Here is a 17330-nt window from a genome sequence, read left to right as displayed (position 1 = left end):
AACAGGAATTATCTCAGGACACTTTACAGATAGAGTAGGTCTAGACCACACTCTATAATTTAGGACCCAACAATTCCAGTGATTCCCCTAAGAGCATGCATGAATGCGTAAGTGCGACAGTGGCGAGGAAAAACTCTCTTTTAGTACCTGTCAGTCGGTACAGAGGATCGCGAGGCAGCAGTCTTTTACGCAGTTGTTGTTGTTATGTTTTGCCGATAAAAGGTGACTGTCAGCTGGGTGCACGAGAGCATGGGCTTTCATGGCCGTCAACATAGCCAGCATCTAGCTCAAAATATATTTTTTGGGGTGAGAGTGTCTGCCCCCCGAACCCAGATTGGGAGCTGGTTCCACAGGAGTGGAGCCTGGTAGCTGAAGGCTCTGGCTCCCATTCTACTTTTAGAGACTCTAGGTACCACAAGTAGCTCTGCATTCTGGGAGTGTAGTGATCTAGTATGTATATACAGGGCAATACACCTCATCTTGCAAAGACAAGGCCTGGCAAAAACTGAGGATAGACCCTAACAGGAACTACCTGCAACAACCCGAAAAACCAAACAAAGAACTGAGACGACTTGGAGCACAAACACAACCCACAAAAGGCAGAGAAGAAAAACCAAACTTGATGCGTTTCTTCTTCTTGTAGTCCAGCACCACCACCTCACAGACGGCGTCCGATGTGGCAAGGAATACCGTGACTTGTACTCTTCCTGTCCCAACCCATGTCCTGCTGATTGGTCACACAGTACAGTACATGATGTGCAATGACCTGCAGAGACCCAGTCAGATCACTCATGAATAACTTAAATGCTACCGCGCTCTAACCATTACTGTGCGTGATCTAATTCTATGCTGTAAATATAGTGTTGTCATTAAAACATCTTGTTTTCAGTCAAATATTTATATTTTCCAGAAATAATAAATACATATCTAAAATCATTCTATAAACAGTCAAATCTATATCAAATATTTGATTGTGTTTTAAGTAGTGTTAAATCCTTCATAAAGAAGAGGAGAAGATTAGATTCATTAAACACCAACCAGAAAAGCATTGTTTTGAAGGTATGAAAAGAAATACTTGTGTATCTCATCCTGTTAAATCACACAGTCCACCTAAAGCAGCAGAGACTTGTTTGTTATATTTCAGAAGTTGTTGTGCAGTCTGACAATCACCAAACCATTCCTGCTCGAAGCCTTGTCCCACCCACGGTGCAGGAAGCCCTCCAGCTGGGACGGGGGAGCATCCGGCTGGCTCCTGGCTGGCAGGGTTGCAGCCTGGCTGGCCGGGAGACCCCAGGGGGCTGGGCTCCGACACCCCGTTTACTGTCCTCCTTCAACGTTATCCTGAAAACAGAAGAGAGAGCGAGAGAGAGAGAGAGAGAGAGAGAGTCAGAGGACTATGGATGGAAGGATATCTCTCACATACACTCAGTTCTTATCTTTCTCTCTCAGACTCAGAAGCTGTACATCATCAGAAGCTGTAACCTGCAGAGCAGAATCATAGGCCGTCTATCCTCCAAACTTTCCCAAACCTGGAACCTGACCAAGACATTTTCACCTGCGACAAGTCTACATGTCTGTGACAAAGTTTTTTATTGCCGGACGTTGAAATTTTATCTGGTGTGACCTGACATTATTTGTTTCCATTTTTAATATATCAGTAATTTTAAGATTGATTATTTATGTAATGGATATTGAATTTCATCTTGAAATGTTTTTGCTATGATTGTAATTAGGATTTGATTCTACATACACACACGTCAGGATGAACGTCAACAGATACTTTCTCAAACCGTACTGAGAGAGATAAATAAAGCGCTGTCTGTGTGCATGTTTTCTAAAGACAGCTGAAGTTGAGTCGAGTCCAAGCTGGGCTGTTACGTCTGTGTCTGTGCGTCTTATCTAAAAGCCCCTGCTTTTCCCCGTAGGAATAAGATGGAGCAGAAAAAAAAAGAGAAACTCGACCAAGAGGATGAAAATAACCTTCCACCATAGGAAGTGAAAGTGTGTTTCAAAACACTCTCCTCCTGCTCCCCCTTTTTTCTCTCTGTGTGCCATCGTTCGGGAGGCCAACATTTGCCCGTTGAGGGCAGCTGGTGGGAAACCAACTGCTGTTTGAGTGGAACAAGGCTTATATACAACTATTTAATAACTTAATGAGTTGTTTTTTATTCAGGAGTTAAGGAATTTATAAATTCAAGGACAGACAGCTGAGCAGCAAAATGTCCCGTGTAACAGCATCCATCAATCTCTAACTGATTCATTCAAGGGTAGCAGATAAACAGCATGTAGTGTGCATCCTTTCTGAGGTCCTTATGGTGCAAATAGATTATATATATATATATTAGGGCTGTCAAAATTAACGCGTTAATTTTTGCATATTTAACTCGTTAAAAAAAATTAACGAAATTAACGCAGCTGTGTTTGTTTACTTCCCTTGGCGGCTGAGAAACGTAATATGTCTCCATAACAGCAGGCGGCGCTACTCTGTATTGTTGCCCAAGTAATGAAAACCGGCAGCTGATTGGACGAACGCGTCACATGGGTTTGTTTTCTCCGGATATTGAGAGCCAGACTGTCATGGCGGCCGTTCAGAATAGGATCTCATATTGTACTAAAATAGTTCACTGAAACGTGTTTCTGAAAACATTTTAAGCGAGAAATAGGCCGTGATGCAGTTGCTGAATCTGTCTTCATTTCAGATCAACAAAGGTCAGTTTAGAAGATTTTCGTCAGATTTTGAGAGACTAGTCACGTCACCTCACTCCGCTTGCCATTTCCGGGTGAGTCCCGACTGCCCTGCCGCCGACTGAACTCTCGGCTCGTTGGAGATGAACTGAACTCTCGGCTCGTTGGAGATGAACTGAACTCTCGGCTCGTTGGAGATGAACTGAACTCTCGGCTCGTTGGAGATGAACTGAACTCTCGGCTCGTTGGAGATGAACTGAACTCCTCGCCTGTGGAGAAACTGTAGCCTGTAAAGGCGACAGGCGACAGCAGCCGGACGGGACAGTTTCTAGCCGTTTCAGCAGCCTTCAGCAGGACTAAATAAGCCAAATTGTTGCTGCTGTTGTTCTGAAAGATATTAAACATTCTGAACTTAGCAGAACCTTTCTTTATTTGTTTTTTTTTTCATATTTGCAAAGTTAAGTGATTTAGCATTTAAATATCCATTATTACAAGCTTCAGTCTCAATTTAAAAAAGCGATTAAACGCGATTAATTACAGCGAATTGTGCAATTAATTAGTTAATTTTTTTTTAATCGATTGACAGCCCTATATATATATATATATATATATATATATATATATATATATATATATATATATATATATATATATATATATATTGCAATTTATAGAAAATTATTTTGAAGCCAACTTTATTTTACAGTGCGTGTTGCTATAGTCACATTTTCTAAAGAATGTACATTTTAGGAAGTTATGGAAAATATGCAGTACGTGAATAATAGCTTTTGACAATATGACAAGTAGTCATACTTTATACAGTATATTCAGTAATACAGTACATTGAAACTCTAGCATTAAGTATATTCCACAATAAATCCCATATTCATTTTATAATGTATTTCAAAAGATTGGATCAGTTGATCCCAAAGCTTTTCCCGTGAAAGACCCCTAAACTGACAGAAATTAGACCATGGAACCCCCACTTGATAAGATGTCCTCTCAGGGTCCCCAATCTGACAGAATGTGTTTTATTCCAGAAAGTGTATGAAGCACATTAAAATGAATGCTCCCTGGACAGATTGCCTCTTTGGGAGCCACTGGATTGGCTCTCCATGAAGGGAAATACTGCATGTTTCCAATGAATTCAGGGGAGTTGACGATGAAGCCAGGAGGTCCTAATGAAGACTCTGCTCACGCCTCCTCTGAGAGCTCACATAGCAGGTTGGGTTGTAGCATGTAGAGTCTGTGGGATGCATATCGTGAATTTTGCTGTGGAGTCTGTCCATCTGGGCAGGTTTCTGGGTTGGGTCTCTTGGATTTCCTTCTCTGTGAAACTGTTCTCTTCTCCTTTTTCTTCCTCTTTCTCTTCCTACTGTTTGACACACACAACCTATGCATGTTGAAATCTCCACTGTCAGTTTGTGGAGGCCCTGCACAGGTCGGGGAACTGTCCCAAACCAGGATGAAGCTGAAGAGTGTCAGGGTGTGTTGTGCAGCTTGTGTGGACAGAGGCACTACCTCACAATGTGTGACAAGGGTGAACAGACTGAACCCCCAAATAGGGCTCCAGAGACTACCAACACTCTTCGGTTGAGAAATATAAAACAATATGAAGGCTAGTGATGCAGTATGCTACATCAGGTCATGTATAGATGTGCACTTTGTTCAGTAAAGCGTTAAAATGAAGAAATGTGAGATTCCGGTCATTTTTCCATAGGAAAGCGGGGGGGGAGTTTTGAGTGTCAGTAACTTCATTTTCTGCATTTGGATATGCTTTAATGCACCATTTTACAGTGGAAATATCTTTATTTAGCCTATGCCAAAAAGAAAAACACAGATGACAATTCCAAATATATCAAAAATATAATAGAAAGTTTTTGCGTGCCATTGGGCAATTTTAAGTGGGTATATGGAAATCCTGGAGCTTTCTTAGTGGGTATACTGCATATACCTGTGTGTCGCTTAGACTGTGTAGTCACTGCATAAAATCACAGTAACTCATCCGGGCAACATGCATTTGAGCTTGCACTTAATACAGGAACTTGTAGTCTGTCTTCAGTGCCATTGTCCCATCCTCTCCCATCACAATGAGGAATATTTAGATGTTTAAGATGTTTATGTCAGATTGTTTAAGCACCAAGACTACAAAGTCTACAAAGTACAACTAGAGTCTAAGGTTTCAGTTGTTAAGGGTGAGGAGAGCCTTTCTCAGCCCTGATGCCTTTCCTACTGCATCCTTGAAAATAAAACTCCTCATTCTGACCCAGCAACGGCCGAACAACACCCCCAGCCACACACACACACACACACACACACACACACACACACACACACAAAATACACAAACAAGAACTGAAAAGACAAAACAGTAAGACACACCTTAACACATAGATATGGACACGAGAGCACACACGGACACACACACACACACACACACACACACACACACACACACTCAGGGCCCTGGCTGCCTTGCCTGCTCGGCTGGATGGATCTCTCGGTTGCCATGGTGCCAGTCAGCTGGAGGGAGTGTGAGTGGGCGTCGAGGACGAGGTCTGCTGCTGACTCCTGGCTGGGGACACACACACACACACACACACACACACACACACACACACACACACACACAGGGTGGCACAGTAATGTATGCAGACATATGAACAACCATGGATGTACAACCATGCAAACAAACACATAGGGGCTGCAACATAGCAACACATACAGACACACATCTACACACACAAAAACACACGCACACCCAAGGACGCAAAACACAGACACACATGCAAAATGAGGTAGAAGACTGCTCACCTGCACAAAAACACATAGATATGTGCACAGTGGATACATGTGAGTGCACACACACACACACACACACACACACACACAGAGGAATCTTTGAAGATGAATAAGAGAAATAATGGAAACATTCCTCACAGCGAACAAAGATGCCGACGTGCTGCTGGTCAAAGCCAGCAGATACTTCACAGAAGCTGGGGAAGACGGGGGAGAAAGGGGAAGAGAAAGGAGGGGGGGAATGGAATGATCTGGGTTCAAATCCAACTTCCAACATAAAGTCATAGTGTCGTGATCATTTGTTAATGGTGAACAACAGGACTTCATGATACATCCTTCATTAAATCATGCATTAAGTAGGCTATGTGATTTGTACCCTTATTATAAAGTGTTACCAAGAAAACAATACTCAACGGCAACCATCTAGACTTTTTATAACAAATCTCTTAGCTTAAATTAATGCACTGAATCAAAGTATGGAGACCTTAGGGAGAAAGGGTTACTGGAGAAAATGTAGTGGAGTAGAAGTGTGTGTCTCTGTGTCCTAAGCGGCACCGGCAGACGCCTGGCCACCAAGATCCTGGGTCTGTTCCAGGTTTCTTCCTAAAAGGAAGTTTTTCCTCACCACTGTCGCACTAAATGATTGCTCTTGGGGGAATTACTGGAATTTGTAAATTATAGAGTGTGATCTAGACCTACTCTATCTGTAACGTGTCTTGAGATAACTCTTGTTATGATTTGATACTATAAATAAAATTGAATTGAATTGAGTTGAAGTAAATCGAAATATTCAAGTAAAGTAAAAGTACCTCAACATGTTAAAGTACGGTACTTGAGTGAACGTACTTAGTTACATTGCACTCCACTGGGAGTCTATGATACTAGATTATGTTTGGGACATTTAAGGCCTTTAGTCATGTAAGATGGCTGAAGACATGAAAGAGGGAGAGAGAGGGGGGAATGACATGCAGCAAAGGGCCGCAGGGCGGAGTCGGACCTGCAGCCGCTGCGTTGAGGAGTAAAACTCTATATATGGGCGCCTGCTCTACCAGGTGAGCTACCCAGGCGCCCATCTATGTTACTTGTACCTTCTTTCTCACATTCTTGTTTGTAGTTCCTGTTTTGGTGATAGAAATGGGTGCAGGTCCTTATCATCTCCCTGTCTTGTTATAGTGTAACTGTACTGAGGAGGAAAGATATAGTAACATTGTTAGAGAGACTCACCTGTAACATAAAGTCACAGGTTTAATTCCCAACACAGCCTACAGCCAGAAAAGCAGTTAACAACAGCCTGCATCAGGACAGCAAATATGAAAATACTCATACTGCACATGATCAGGCAGGTTGACCCAGTGCTCCGTTTCATTTGCATCTTAATAAGAACGTCACGCTGTATGGTAGAATATGAGAGACATAAGAAGGCTACGCTGTATGGTAGTATATGAGATACATAAGAAGGTCACGCTGTATGGTAGTATATGAGAGACATAAGAAGGCCACGCTGTATGGTAGTATATGAGATACATAAGAAGGTCACGCTGTATGGTATATGAGAGACATAAGAAGGTCACGCTGTATGGTAAAGAAAAACATTCTCTATGTAAAGACAGTTTACATTTCAATCATATTAAAATATCAAATATTAACCCTCCGGCCACTACAGTGGACAGCTGTTTAAAAGTCATTTTCTCCAAAATGCAATAGTTTCTAAGCCCATGGGCCCACCACCTGTGGGAGGAACCGTTGGGGTCGGGTGCAATGCCACATGGGTGGCAGTGAAGGTCAGGGGCCTCGACGGACCAGACCCGGGCAGCAGACGCTGGCTCTGGGGACGTGGAACGTCACCTCTCTGTGGGGGAAGGAGCCGGAACTGGCGCGGGAGGTGGAACGCTACCGGTTAGATGTGGTGGGGCTTACCTCTACGCACAGTCTTGGTTCTGGAACCATACTCCTGGATAGGGGTTGGACTCTTTTCTTCTCTGGAGTTGCCCAGGGTGTGAGGCGCCGGGCGGGTGTGGGGATACTCACAAGCCCCCGGCTGAGCGCCGCTGTGTTGGAGTTTACCCGGTGGACAAGAGGGTCGCCTCCCACGCCTGCGGGTTGTGGGGGGAAAACTCTGACTGTTGTTTGTGCATATGCACCAAACAGGAGTTCGGAGTATTCGGCCTTCTTGGAGACCTTGACTGGAGTCCTGCATGGGGCTCCAGTGGGGGACTCCATTGTTCTGCTGGGGGACTTCAACGCACACGTGGGCAATGATGGAGACACCTGGAGAGGCGTGATTGGGAGGAACGGCCTCCCTGATCTAAACCAGAGTGGTTGTTTGTTGTTGGACTTCTGTGCTAGTCATGGATTGTCTATACTTGAACACCATGTTCGAACATAGGGATGCTCATAAGTGTACCTGGTACCAGAGCACCCTAGGCCGAAGGTCAATGATCGATTTCATAATCGTTTCATCTGATCTGAGGCCATATGTTTTGGACACTCGGGTGAAGAGAGGGGCAGAGCTGTCAACCGATCACCATCTGGTGGTGAGTTGGGTCAGGGGGTGGGGGAAGACTCATGACAGACCTGGTAAGCCCAAACGTGTAGTGCGGGTAAATTGGGAACGTCTGGAGGAGGCCCCTGTCCGACAGACTTTCAACTCACACCTCCGGCGGAGCTTTTCGTGCATCCCTGTGGAGGCTGGGGGCATTGAACCCGAGTGGACAATGTTCAAAGTTTCCATTGCTGAAGCTGCGGCGAGGAGCTGTGGTCTTAGGGTCTTAGGTGCCTCAAGGGGCGGTAACCCAAGAACACCGTGGTGGACACCGGTGGTCAGGGAAGCCGTCCGACTGAAGAAGGAGTCTTTCCGGGATATGTTATCCCGGAGGACTCCGGAGGCTGTTGCAGGGTACCGAAGGGCCCGAAGGGCTGCAGCCTCTGCCATGAAAGAGGCAAAGCAGCGGGTGTGGGAGAAGTTTGGAGAAGACTTGGAGAAGGACTTTCGGTCGGCACCAAAGTGCTTCTGGAAAACTGTTCGCGAACTCAGGAGGTGGAAGCGGGGAACCATCCAAGCTGTGTACAATAAGGATGGGACACTGTTGACCTCAACTGAGGAGGTAATAGGGCGGTGGAAGGAGCACTTTGAGGAACTCCTGAATCCGACTAATACGCCCTCTATGTTAGAGGCAGAGCTGGAGGATAACGGGGGATTGTCGTCGATTTCCCAGGCGGAAGTCACTGATGTAGTCAAACAACTCCACAGTGGCAAAGCCCCGGGGATTGATGAGATCCGTCCAGAAATGCTCAAGGCTCTGGGTGTGGAGGGGCTGTCCTGGTTGACACGCCTCTTCAACATTGCGTGGAAGTCTGGGACGGTGCCAAAGGAGTGGCAGACTGGGGTGGTGGTTCCCCTTTTTAAAAAGGGGGACCAGAGGGTGTGTGCCAATTACAGGGGTATCACACTTCTCAGCCTCCCTGGTAAAGTCTACTCCAAGGTGCTGGAAAGGAGGGTTCGGCCAATAGTCGAACCTCGGGTTGAGGAGGAACAATGCGGATTCCGTCCTGGTCGTGGAACAACGGACCAGCTCTTCACTCTCGCAAGGATCCTGGAGGGAGCCTGGGAGTATGCCCAACCGGTCTACATGTGTTTTGTGGATTTGGAGAAGGCATATGACCGGGTCCCCCAGGAGATACTGTGGGAGGTGCTGCGGGAGTATGGGATGAGGGGGTCTCTACTCAGGGCCATCCAATCTCTGTATGACCAAAGTGAGAGCTGTGTCCGGGTTCTCGGTAGTAAGTCGGACTCGTTTCAGGTGAGTGTTGGCCTCCGCCAGGGCTGCGCTTTGTCACCAATCCTGTTTGTAATATTTATGGACAGGATATCGAGGCGTAGTCGGGGTGGGGAGGGGTTGCAGTTTGGTGGGCTGGGGATCTCATCGCTGCTCTTTGCAGATGATGTGGTCCTGATGGCATCATTGGCCTGCGACCTTCAGCACTCACTGGATCGGTTCGCAACCGAGTGTGAAGCGGTTGGGATGAGGATCAGCACCTCTAAATCTGAGGCCATGGTTCTCAGCAGGAAACCGATGGAATGCCTTCTCCAGATAGGGAATGAGTCCTTACCCCAAGTTAAGGAGTTCAAGTACCTTGGGGTTTTGTTCGCGAGTGAGGGGACAATGGAGCGGGAGATTGGTCGGAGAATCGGCGCAGCGGGTGCGGTATTGCATTCAATCTATCGCACCGTTGTGACAAAAAGAGAGCTGAGCCAGAAGGCAAACCTGGCCTGGGAACGCCTCGGGATCCCCCAGTTGGAGCTGGTTAATGTTGCTCGGGAAAGGGAAGTTTGGGGTCCCCTGCTGGAGCTGCTCCCCCCGCGACCCGACACCGGATAAGCGGACGAAGATGGATGGATGGATGGATGGCAATAGTTTCTATGGTGGAATTGCATATGAGCCGTTAGAATGCTCTCTGCTGCCCCCCTCCCTTGAGGTTTATTCAAGGGGGTAAGCTTCGCTTCAGAACGCAAACCTCCGATGGCGCCATTTTGTTGCTACGAAGCGATCACCTCTTGTTAGCATTACACTGACCGCCATTTTTTTTTTACGTCACTTGACTGCGAATAACTTTACATCTGAAGCGTTTAAAGACTCTATTTGTCCATTGTTTATTTCTAAAGAAACACGACAATGTATAAAAGGCTCCATTACCTTGTACCTCACGTTATGGCTCCGTAGCAGACGTTTTTGTAAAAATAAGCTAACGATTGTGTCATAACCAAGTGACTTACTGTCACATAGTAGAGGACTTACCGTATAGTACAGGAGAAGCTCGCAGGCAGTTTCGACTTACATTAGCTGTTTAGATTTAATTACTAGTGTTAACTAGCATGTTAGTTAGCAATAATTAGCCTGTGTCTATGTTATCTCCTTACATATACCTACGCTCTCCGTCTCTGTAAGATTGGGAATGATGATGATGAGATTTCTCTTGTCACAGCTACCAGAACACTTCACACTTTCAGACACGTTGATCACGTCACATTTACGTTGTCTCTGTCAGTTGGAGGCTGCGCAGTAAAGCAAGAGATCACCGGAAAAGTGCTTCTAATATCCTTCACTGGTCTCCGTCCAGAGCAACGGGGTCTATTGGTCCATTATATATATTCAAGTTCAAGTTCAAGTTCAAGTTTATTGTCATATGCATATTAGTACAAAGTACCACAGCAATGAAATACAATGTGCCTTAGCACTCCCTCAGCACCAGTCAATAATAACAATTTTAAAAACTTAATAGTATTAAAAACATTATAAAATATCCAACATAATATATACAAGTGACTAAATTCAGACCACAGCCCTCCTTCCTGTTGTGTTATTGTTCAATAACCTTATTACCTGAGGGTAAAAACTATCCCTAAAACGTGTTGTGCGCGTTGGGATGCTCTGTAGACGTCTCCCTGATGGAAGATGGGAGAAGAGATTGTGTGCCGGATGACTAGAATCCTGCAGAATACCTTGTGCCTTTTTAGTGCTGCGTTTCCAGTAAATTTGTTGGAGCGATTCAAGTGGAACCCCGATGATTTTAGATGCAGTCCTGACCACTTTTGTCAGTAGATTAAGGTCATGTGAAGTAGCCCTACCAAACCACACTACAATATTACCTGTCAGTATTATTATTATTGTCAATGGGTTTATTCAGTGGTTAGTTGTTGTAACTACAAGTGAACCTCCTTTGAATCCAAGATGGCCGACAGACAGCCACACTTGTTGACCACTGTTGGAATATCCTGCCAATCCTTCTACACCAGAAGAACCCTAGAGGAATATCTAAGGAACAATATTATTCTTTTAATTTGAACATTTTATTTCAAATAAGTAGTAAATTGTGATTAACCATGTGTCCAATGAAGTGGACGTCATGCATTGCTATGTATATTTTATATAACACAAGTCATGTGGCTGATTCATCTTTTATTATGACTATCTTGGTTGCAATTCAGTGCATTTTGGGTATATTTATGTTAGTTTTTAAAAATTATAAAATGTTATGCAGATTAGTTGTAGTTTGTGTTAGTAAAATGATAATTTTGTTATATTTTTAGACCACAAGTGCAGCAAAGAATAGGGAAGACTAGAATAGTCCAGGAAATTCTCTCCGACTGAGAATCAGTAGCAGCAAAAACTGTCCTGTCCTGTTAGTAGTGTCCTGAGGAGTGTCCAAGGACAGTCAGGCACTGTCCTGTGACTCCCATGACTGTCCTGTGCAGTGTCTGGGTGTCACAGGACAGTGTCTGACTGTCCCGGGACAGTCATGGGAGTTACAGGACAGTGTCCGGGAGTCACAGGACAGTGTACAGGACAGTGTCTGACTGTCCCGGGACAGTCATGGGAGTCACAGGACAGTGTCTGGGTGTCACAGGACAGTGTCTGACTGTCCCGGGACAGTCATGGGAGTTACAGGACAGTGTCCGGGAGTCACAGGACAGTGTACAGGACAGTGTCTGACTGTCCCGGGACAATCATGGGAGTCACAAGACAGTGTCTGCGTGTCACAGAACAGTGTCTGACTGTCCCGCGACAGTCATGGGAGTCACAGGACAGTGTCTGGGAGTCACAAGACAGTGTCTGGGGAGTCACAAGACAGTGTCTGGGTGTCACAAGACAGTGTCTGGGTGTCACAGGACAGTGTCTGACTGTCCCAGGACACCCATGGAGTCACAGGACAGTGTCTGACTGTCCCGGGACAGCCATGGAGTCACAGGACAGTGTCTAGGTGTCACAGGACAGTTACTGACTGTCCCAGGACAGCCATGGAGTCACAGGACAGTGTCTAGGTGTCACAGGACAGTATCTGACTGTCCCAGGACAGCCATGGAGTCACAGGACAGTGTCTGGGTGACACAGGACAGTATCTGACTGTCCCGGGACAGTTATGAAGTCACAGTGTACAGAACAGTGTCTGGATGTCACAGGACACTCCTCAGGACACTACTAACAGAACAGGACAGTTTTTGCTGCCACTGCTGCTGCAATAGGGCTATAGAATGTTAAAGTGTGTGAAAGTATGGTTAAGTGTTTTCCAAAGCATAAAATTAAATAATTGTTCATGGATTTATGATTTATGTTGAGTGATTAAGCGCATGTAGTCCAGTGTAGTGGACATGTCTGTAACATTCTGAAAAAAAATCAGTGAATATTTGTTTTTTTCATGCACTAAGAAGAGTAAAAACACATTAAAAACTGTTTGGACTTAGGTTTTCATAATTCATGTATCAGAGGGCTAAGATTAAAACACAGGAGAGTGCAGTACACTTGAAAAGCAGGACAAACTACAGCCTCCTACAGTTCAACAACGTTAAACATTGTCATTTACTGCAGGGCTGATGAATGATTCGACTGCATTTATTTTAGCTAGGTGCTTTTCAGGCATGGAACTTGGAGTCATGTTGGAAGGAATTACAATTCAAGTTTAAACTTGTTAAATGCAGCAACAAATTGGTCAAAACTTAAACAGGAATTACAATCTGAATATGTAATGTATATGGTATATAAACATAGAATTGAATTTAACAAAATAGATATCCGAAACAGCTATTTGAGTCAGTATCGACCCGATATCCGGTATCAGAGCATCCCAAAACTGTGTAAGTAAAAAGTTATGCTTCTCACTGCCTCACCTATTTATTTCTTCTGTCTCTTTCCTCCACAGAAAACCTCCTCAGCTACTATGTGGCTTTCCTCAGAGAACAGACAAACCACAACCATCTGGTTGTGTTGAGATAAGCCCTGCAGATGTGGAGTTGTGTCTTTATGGGGTCCACAGCTTAGACTACGCACACATTCAGTTTGCTTGTACAGCCTATACATCTTTTCAGAAAATGTAAAAGTTCTCACATGAAAACCTCAAATCCCCAGAAAGGAGTCAAGAAATGTTATGTTGTGTTTATGTTTCACATCAAACTTTGGGTTTTCTTGCATGAATGATGGTGTAGCATGCAGCTGCATCTTCTTTGGTACTATATCTATTTTTCAAACGTATCATGGCTGAAATGAAAATAATAGTGAGTTGCAGCTCTAGTGGCCTTGTCAAAGATGAACGTCCATGTAGCATTGACTCAAAGTCGCTTCTTAAACAATATTTAAAATAGGCATTGCTCTATAGGCATAGCATGTTTACTGTCGCGCTGCAAAACACACACCCACACACCCACAAACACACACACACACACACACACACACACCCACACACAGTAATGAGCCGCCATATGTAAAGCATGTTTGTTCACACTATGGCTTTGTGATGATGACTATGCAGCCCACTGGTAAAGGGTGACCTGCAACGATTCCCTGCCTGCTGTCAACATACACGCAACACAAAACAGAATGAACATAAGATTAGATCACACTTCATTTATCCTGTGGGAATTTGCTGTGCAGTAGTTGCAATACAAAGTGGGGAATGTGCAAATATTAAGAGTGCAAATATATGTCTAAGATATCAAATCCAAAATATTTTTAATATATACAACTGCCAAAAACAGTATTAGTATGAGTAGGGTAAATTCCTTGAGTTGAGACTACCTGGTTAAATAAACAGTCAGAAAACTACAGGGTTATGGTTAAGGTTAAGGTTAGGGTTAGGGTTAGGGGCCTTGAAGTCCACGGTCTCAGCGCTGCCTTGAAGTCGACGTTGAGGGTTTAAAACACCATGGAGCTTAGTGAGTAGCTCCTAGTCCCATACAACAAGCTTAATCTCTTTGTGTCACTAACAACTGCGACTGTTATCATACACACATTTTACCAAACATTTTGTAGTAATTAAATTGTTAGAGGCACATTGCTACAGTAAAAAAAAAATAGATAAAGCCAATAAGCCAATTTTATTGGTACATAATAAGGTTAGGGAGATCTGAAATAGTAATAATAATAATAGTAAACACAATAATAAAATATTAGACAAATTGGCACCACAGTTTGACCAGACAATATGTATACGTATCATTTTATACAACTTACCAGCAGCTTAAAGTTTTTTATATCTATTGTTTTTTTATTCTTCTTATTTCTCTGCATCATTCCGACTTCATCTTCAGACCGTCTATTTGGGAGATACAGTAGTATTTTCTTAATTTTAAACTTTATATTTGGCCTTTGCAAACTACTTAAAACGTTAATTAATTAAAAGCACTTAAAACAAGGGTAATATTTCCTTTCTTTTGTGAGCTATGTGTCATTTTCCAGATGGTTTCTTATTAATCAACAGCACCCTCTAGTGGTAAAAAGCATGACGTGGCTCATCTGAAAACCTGTTGAGGCTTCTGCATTGAGCTGTTTGGGTCATACATTTTATTTACTATGATTTTTGTCAGATTTAGTTCAAATCATACATGAAGTATTTTGGTTCTTCTAAGCACACTAAAAAGATTCAGAGGATCCATGCTTGAATGAGTAATGTCTGAAAATCATCTGATCCCTCTCTGCTGAGCTCCTGCAGACGAGGGAGCACCAAGTGTTTCCAGCCAATAAAAATGAACACGTCATTTTCTGATTATTCATTTTGAGTTAGTATAAAACAGTATGTGGTGCAGGGTTAGGGTTAGGGGTTATGCACTGGGATAACATTGTCCCTGTGTCTGTGTGTGTGTATCCTTGGGACAGGCCCACTGTGGCTGGATGCCACACAATGGGATGGGAATGGTTGCCAAGGTAACCCCATCAGCCCAAGCAACTGTAACAACTGGTAGCTAAGTAACAGGATCCCAGCAACAAAATAAAGGAGAGGGGGTAGTAGAAAGGTACCTCTGAAGGGGTGAGATTAAGGGTTCCTAAAAAAAAAACACTTTCTCAGTAAATACACATGAGGAAGAACTGTATGAGTCAACACACATGTACAGACCTTTATTATATTATATACACTGTAATAATAAATATTCCTCTCCGCGAACCATCACCTTATCGTGGTGGAGATGTTTGTGTGTCTCTGTGAACCTGAGGGGTGTGTTGTCTGGAGCTTTGTGCTCCTGGTAGGGTCTCCCAAGGCAAAGTGGTCTCAGGTGAGGGGCCAGACAAAGAATGGTTCAAAAACCCCAATGAATAAGCAAGGTAGAGATGGAGTGACCCTGCCCGGAGGAAGCCGGGGCCCCGCCTGGAGCCAGGCCCAGACGGCGGGCTCGTCGGGCGAGCGCCTGGTGGCGGGTTTGCCACGGAGCCCGGTCGGGCACAGCCCGAACAAGCTACGTGGCTCCCATCTCTCCAGCCCATGGGCCCACCACCTGTGGGAGGAACCGTTGGGGTCGGGTGCGATGCCACATGGGTGGCAGTGAAGGTCAGGAGCCTCGACGGACCAGACCCGGGCGGCAGACGCTGGCTCTGGGGACGTGAAACGTCACCTCTCTGTGGGGGAAGGAGCCGGAACTGGTGCGGGAGGTGGAGCGCTACCGGTTAGATCTGGTGGAGCTTACCTCTACGCACAGTCTTGGTTCTGGAACCATACTCCTGGATAGGGGTTGGACTCTTTTCTTCTCCGGAGTTGCCTAGGGTGTGAGGCGCCGGGCGGGTGTGGGGATACTCACAAGCCCCCGGCTGAGCGCCGCTGTGTTGGAGTTTACCCCGGTGGACGAGAGGGTCGCCTCCCTATGCCTGCGGGTTGTGGGGGGGAAAACTCTGACTGTTGTTTGTGCATATGCACCAAACAGGAGTTCGGAGTATTCGGCCTTCTTGGAGACCTTGACTGGAGTCCTGCATGGGGCTCCAGTGGGGGACTCCATTGTTCTGCTGGGGGACTTCAACGCACACGTGGGCAATGATGGAGACACCTGGAGAGGCGTGATTGGGAGGAACGGCCTACCTGATCTAAACCAGAGTGGTTGTTTGTTGTTGGACTTCTGTGCTAGTCATGGATTGTCTATAACGAACACCATGTTCGAACATAGGGATGCTCATAAGTGTACTTGGTACCAGAGCACCCTAGGCCGAAGGTCAATGATCGATTTCATAATCGTTTCATCTGATCTGAGGCCGTATGTTTTGGACACTCAGGTGAAGAGAGGGGCAGAGCTGTCAACCGATCACCATCTGGTGGTGAGTTGGGTCAGGGGGTGGGGGAAGACTTTGGACAGACCTGGTAAGCCCAAACGTGTAGTGCGGGTAAATTGGGAACGTCTGGAGGAGGCCCCTGTCCGACAGACTTTCAACTCACACCTCCGGCGGAGCTTTTCGTGGATCCCTGTGGAGGCTGGGGGCATTGAACCCGAGTGGACAATGTTCAAAGTTTCCATTGCTGAAGCTGCGGCGAGGAGCTGTGGTCTTAGGGTCTTAGGTGCCTCAAGGGGCGGTAACCCAAGAACACCGTGGTGGACACCGGTGGTCAGGGAAGCCGTCCGACTGAAGAAGGAGTCTTTCCGGGATATGTTATCCCGGAGGACTCCGGAGGCAGTTGCAGGGTACCGAAGGGCCCGAAGGGCTGCAGCCTCTGCCGTGAAAGAGGCAAAGCAGCGGGTGTGGGAGAAGTTGGAGAATGACTTTCGGTCGGCACCAAAGTGCTTCTGGAAAACTGTTCGCCACCTCAGGAGGGGGAAGCGGGGAACCATCCAAGCTGTGTACAGTAAGGATGGGACACTGTTGACCTCAACTGAGGAGGTAATAGGGCGGTGGAAGGAGCACTTTGAGGAACTCCTGAATCCGACTAATACGCCCTCTATGTTAGAGGCAGAGCTGGAGGATAACAGGGGATTGTCGTCGATTTCCCAGGCGGAAGTCACTGATGTAGTCAAACAACTACACAGTGGCAAAGCCCCGGGGATTGATGAGATCCGTCCAGAAATGCTCAAGGCTCTGGGTGTGGAGGGGCTGTCCTGGTTG

This window comes from Perca flavescens, chromosome 7, assembly GCF_004354835.1.
Source record: "Perca flavescens isolate YP-PL-M2 chromosome 7, PFLA_1.0, whole genome shotgun sequence".
In the NCBI taxonomy this organism is placed as follows: Eukaryota; Metazoa; Chordata; class Actinopteri; order Perciformes; family Percidae; genus Perca; species Perca flavescens.
This window is presented reverse-complemented; position numbering follows the sequence as displayed.